Below are 6,087 nucleotides of genomic sequence, written 5' to 3' on the forward strand. Positions count from 1 at the left end.
ACGTCCCCGGGAGCGCTGAGCGCCTACCAAGATATTATTAGGGAATTAGGATTACAAACCCTAGTACACCCATGGGCCCACCTGCCCATATGGTGTTTCTATTTGGTACTTATATCTTGTGCACATTACAACAAGGGACATGAGTCCAATATATAACATTGATATTCTACTCTATTCTAATNGTTCGGCCAATTGTGCCTACGTCCCCGGGAGCGCTGAGCGCCTACCAAGATATTATTAGAGAATTAGGATTACAAACCCTAGTACACCCATGGGCCCACCTGCCCATGTGGTGTTTCTATTTGATACTTATATCTTGTGCACATTACAACAAGGGACATGAGTCCAATATATAACATTGATATTCTACTCTATTCTAATTCTAGACAATGTGAGACTTCATATAATAACATATTTCAAACATCCCCAACAATAATTCATTAATTATTTTTACGATGTTCTTTTACAATTTCTCATATTCATGTTCTTCTATTGTTTATATTCCCACATAAAAAAAGTATTCACGAAAGTTAAAATTTTCTATCGAATCATCTTTTGTACATGTAAGAGACTATTCAAAATGCATATCCATTATCGTTGATGAATATCTTCCTCTTGAAATGTATATAAGTTTATATTTAAAGAAATTTAATGAAAGTTATTGACTTTTACATTATTGATGTTGAAATAACCGACGAATTTATTTTGTCACATAAATGGAAGATATGTTGATCGAACAACTTTAGTGAAAAAATTGGTAAAATACTAAGAAGATAAATACAGAATGTTTGACAAATTGAAAATATGAATTGAGAAACTACGTTATATAATAATACAATATATTAGAGTGGTTACATAAATGTCTTATAATTCCCCAAATCAATGGTTGGGTGACTTCAAATTAACTATATTAAAATAAAGAGAAGACATTTATATCTTGATATTTGGTCAACTTAATATTATAATGTACCAAAAATAACTTTTAAAATTATAATATTTAGATATTAATAATTAAAAATAATTAGTAAAACTCAATTCATTAATGCAATTGTTATATACAAATACAAAAATACTATATAATTGAAAGCACATAATCAAATCAGTTTTTAATATAATTGAAATCATTGATATAAGTTTTAGTTGTCAGCCAAAACAACACGGTTTAAAAATGGTAACAAATTTCTCTTTGTTTGTGATATGTGAAAAAAAACTATATTGATGATCGAGATTGAAATGATAATATTACATAATTTAACTTTATCATGTATTGATATTGAAATAATAGAAGAGACTAAATGAATTAACTAGATCATGCATGCATTGGTTAATAAAAAAATAATCAGGTATTGAAATAGAAGTAATATAATAGATGTTATTGTGCACCCGAAATTAAGCAACTTGGAATGCTTTAGATTTTCTTCCATATAATGGGCAAGGAACAAATCTACCACCTTGACCAATACTTTTATTTCCAAAACATCATATGGGAGAATAATTTTATTCATGTTAGATATATTTATATTGAAAGAGCCTAATTTTATTTAGGGTTTAGTTAGTTTCATTTTATTACAATTTATACTTTTAAAACTAATTGGATAATTATTTTAGAATAAATATTTATTATAGTTCCTCATGTTTTTCAATCTTACTAGTTTGATCATTCAAAAATTAAAAAACTCAAAAGGATCATATTTTTTTAAATATGAGTCACATTAATTCTCTTTATTGTTAAATTAGTCTCTATCAGATATCATAAAATATGCTAACATTGACTAATCTAGCCATATTTGAAATTATTAGGACTATTTTGATTTTTTCAAATTTTGAAGAAGTAAAATGATAAGGTCAAAAAACACGAAAGACTTATATTTATATATATATATATATATTATTTTTATTTAGATAACTAACTTGGTCACTATTATATCTTTGAGGAGTTGAATTGATATTTTACTCTCTATTTAAAATCATAATCCATAAATTAGTATATTAGCTAGTTAATAATACTAAAATAGGTGTAGTAGATATATTTGGATTGATAGATTTCTATCTTATATAAGATATAGTTAGTTTTGTTTATTTTGTTATTTATTATCTGGATCATTATTATCTTATCATTTATAACAGTTTTTGTTTATTTAATAAATTACTTGGACAAATTCATAGTTGAATTGAGTCAATCTTTATCATCCTATATTTATACATTGTATTAGAGTGATTTTATCTTATGTGACTTGTTCAATCATTATTCTACTCAGAAGCCGAATATTCAAATATTTCATTAATCATATTTCTTTATTATATCATCTTCTCAAAGAGTTTTTATTTCTTTATTATATTCACATCTACAATCAATATTTACCGAGATAGATTTTTAAACATAATAACATATAAGGAAATGAATCTCAAACTTTTATAACATTAGTAAATATAATTTGACTAACATTAAAGCAGTTAGAGAATGTATGTATGGAATAACATTAAAAATAAGTAGAAAACTTTGAAAAACCTCCCAAAATCATTTTCTTATTCAAACAAAAATAAAGTATCCATATATCTTATAATATTATAATTACTTGAATACAATTCTCCAATCACATACTCTTCTTGATTTGTTATTGTTGTTCTTCTCCTTCAAAACCAGTGTGAGAGAGTCTCTAACTAAGACATGTCTATGGTGATGGAGAATAAAAAAACATCACTTCTTCTCTCTTCACCTCGTACCTCAAACAACATCAACAATGGTTTCACCATTCCTCAACCCATTATCAGATCCGATTCCACAAACCCGAGCCCGACAACTTTTGTTCAAGCTGACACTTCCTCATTCAAGCAAGTGGTTCAAATGCTCACTGGATCTTCAGAAACTGCAAAACAAGCTTCTTCTTCTTCTTCTTCTTCTAACCGAACCGGAAACTCGACCCATCATAATATCCCATACCCACAAATAAATAAAAAACCAAACCGGGTTTAAGCTTTATGAGCGAAGAAAATCACTCAACCACCTCAAGATAAATCCTTTGAACCCGGTTTATTCGCAACGGAAATCCGAGATCTTATCTCCAAGTGTTGTCGATTTTCCGCCGCTAATTCTTAGCCCAGTGACGCCGCTTATACCCGACCCGTTTGACCCGACCCGGTTGGTTTCTGAAGTGGAAGAGAAAGCTATAAAGGAGAAAGGGTTTTTCTTGCACCCTTCACCGAAACCTCCAACTCCAAGAGATGCAGAACCTCGTTTGTTGCCACTGTTTCCAACAACTTCTCCAAGAGCTTCAGGTTTTTCATCAGTATTGTAATTTTAATTTTGGTTTTGTGAAAGTTTTTTATGTTATATTATTGTCATTGATTATAAGGAAAAAAATTGTAATGGTTTATGAAGAGAATTGTATTCATTATTATGCAATTTCCCCTTTATTATCATTAATCAAAGGTATGTGTAGAGAAAAATCTTGGTCTTCTAGCTATGTTTCTGTATTTTAGTTCTATCAATTATTGTTAACTATGCGAATTGGAGGAAGATAGTTTCACTTTTATTTCATTTATCATTCTGTCAAATTCAATTACTGCCTGGGTTGAATTCTGTGATATATTCCAGTTACTCAAGCTTTTGATCATTAATAATTAATTACACCAACAAATAATTGACTTATTGGAAAATGGTGCAAATTGTAAATTTCTAAAGTTTTGATTCAAGCTTGACAAATTTGTAGTCTAATTATTTTGATCATTAATTGTAGTTAATAACACACTTAAACATGTGTAGTACAATGCTATTTTATTTATTTATTATTGGGATTGATTTAGAAATGACATATAATAATTTCTTGTAGTGTAGGAGGTAAGATTGGCAACAGGGCAGAATGTGAGAATAGTACTTTCCCATACTCCTAGTCATTATTTGTGGGTATTTATATGAGTAGTAAGTATTTGTCTATACCTAACAAGTTTTTTTTAGTTTAAATATATATCTATATATTTTATAATAATTAATATATATATAAAATAATTATTATATGAGTAATTAAGTTATGTACATGCTAAATTTATCATTATATTTTAATCTCTAAAATTCATTATAAAATAATAATAAAGATATTATACAATCATAAAATAATAAAAAATTATAATATATTCAAAATATTTAATTAAATAATTAATTTATAAATATATGGTTACTTATATGGTGAATATTATGATACATCTTCTAATCTATAAGTTATTTTTGCAATTACTAGTTGTGGATATTTTAATGGGTACCTATAAGATAAGAATTTTTGTCATCCCTAATGGGAAGCGAATTTGTTGACACTCATTTTAAAACTATAATGCATAAAATAAAAGTGAAATTAATATGATTGGTTTATATTACAGTTGTATGATAGTTTATTAATTTTTTTTATATAAATATAATATTATGTATGTTCTTATTTATCTGTCCATTTTGAAGATTTTTCAATTTATTTATCATGTATATGAGTTGAATGATGTATTAATTGCTATTTTTCATATTTATCTTTATTTAATATATTTTTTATTGATAATAAAAAATTTAATAACTAAATAAAGAATGATAAATCGGGAAAAAAACACATTAAATTTCATCTAAATTAACAAAATCATTATATTTCTCAGTGAACATATTTTTCTCCAATAAAACGAATAAATTGGAACGAATATTATTATGCATTCTGTATTATCTTATTAATTAGGTTGAGTTGAAGTTGTAAACACAGTCATTAATACTACGTTGACCTTTTCAGTAGGTCAATAAGAAAATTTATTTTTCTGAAAAGAACGTACTAGGTTTTATCTGTTTTAAAGCTGTAGTTTGTTCAAATTTATTTAATATTTTACCGATTTGCATTTGTATCTATGTTACAATTATAGTTATTTATTTTCAATCATTATATTTCTATTAATCAGATAGGGGTAGAATTGTAAAAACAACTATTAGTCTCATTATTGATGTTTTAAAGAGACGAATATTAAAAAGATAGTTAAAAAGGAATGAAGCAATAGTAATTGGTATTTTTATTAAAATAATGCATTTAATAATATATTGAGATACGGGTACTTTTATGTTTTTAATCTTTTGATTCTCGATATTAATCATTAATTAATATTTAGGTAAATGATTTATCCAGTATAAATAAAATGTTAATTTAGTAGTGTAAGACCTTATTGGATCGCTAAATCAACTAAAAAGTTAAAAATTCGATTACTAAGAATGATACTTGTTGTGAGGGGTAATCACACACCTCAAAATGAATTAGTTATTTTCTCATAAGGTTATAAGATGTTTTTGCTATACCAAAAAAATGATTTACCGAGAAACAACGTTCGTCTAATATTATAAGATTTCTCTATATCTTAAGGTGTCATATTTAGTCGTACCTTAAAAATATCAATTCCTAGTAGCGAACTTATTGGGAAGAGATACTCCCACTATCTAAAAAAATATTAGTTCATTTACGTGGGAATGCCATTAGTTATAACAAATAATTTACCAAATCAAATAGTTGATTTGAAAGTGATGCATTTTGAAACTTTGCAATGTGTTTAGAGACACATTATTTTTGGAGAATGTACAGGAATATGAGAAGAAAGTGGGTCGAATTGAAAAAGTGTTTAGTTTGAGGATAAAATTGAGAAAGAAGGTATAGGGCTAGCTGTCAAACAAAGAGTAAAAGAACGAGGAAGGAATATTGAGATGAAGATTACGTGTCCCAAACAATATTCTACTCCATATTCCAAGCTAATCAGAATAGTTCATTTTATTACTTTTTTATTTTAAATTTTTTATTTTATCTAGATATTAATATATAATTAACTTGATATAAAATATGTGACATCATTGAAAACAAGTGAGCTTATAAGGAATATTGACCCTTTAGTTGTCTTTCTGAGTGGCAGATGGCCATTCTATGTCTTTGTGTGTACTTCTAAGCATCCACTGTTTTTGATGTACTATACTACTTTGTGCCTCTCTGCCCAAAACATGGTTTTTCTACAATATATTTTTTTAAAGTGGTGTCGTGACTCGATTTTCGGTTGGAAGACCGGCTCTACGACTTGGGAGGAGGCGAA

At 27.1% G+C, this 6,087-nt stretch overlaps 1 protein-coding gene and 1 pseudogene across 1 annotated transcript in view; both read left to right on the forward strand.

The window, feature by feature from the left end:
* The window catches only part of LOC109343041 (uncharacterized protein At4g26485-like), a 23,735-nt gene that overhangs the window by 11,020 nt on the left and 6,628 nt on the right, over positions 1 to 6,087 (forward strand). The gene's annotated exons all lie outside the window — the stretch shown is intronic.
* Positions 2,588 to 3,413, forward strand: LOC109343040 (annotated as a pseudogene).

This window comes from Lupinus angustifolius, chromosome LG03, assembly GCF_001865875.1.
Source record: "Lupinus angustifolius cultivar Tanjil chromosome LG03, LupAngTanjil_v1.0, whole genome shotgun sequence".
NCBI lineage: Eukaryota > Viridiplantae > Streptophyta > Magnoliopsida > Fabales > Fabaceae > Lupinus > Lupinus angustifolius.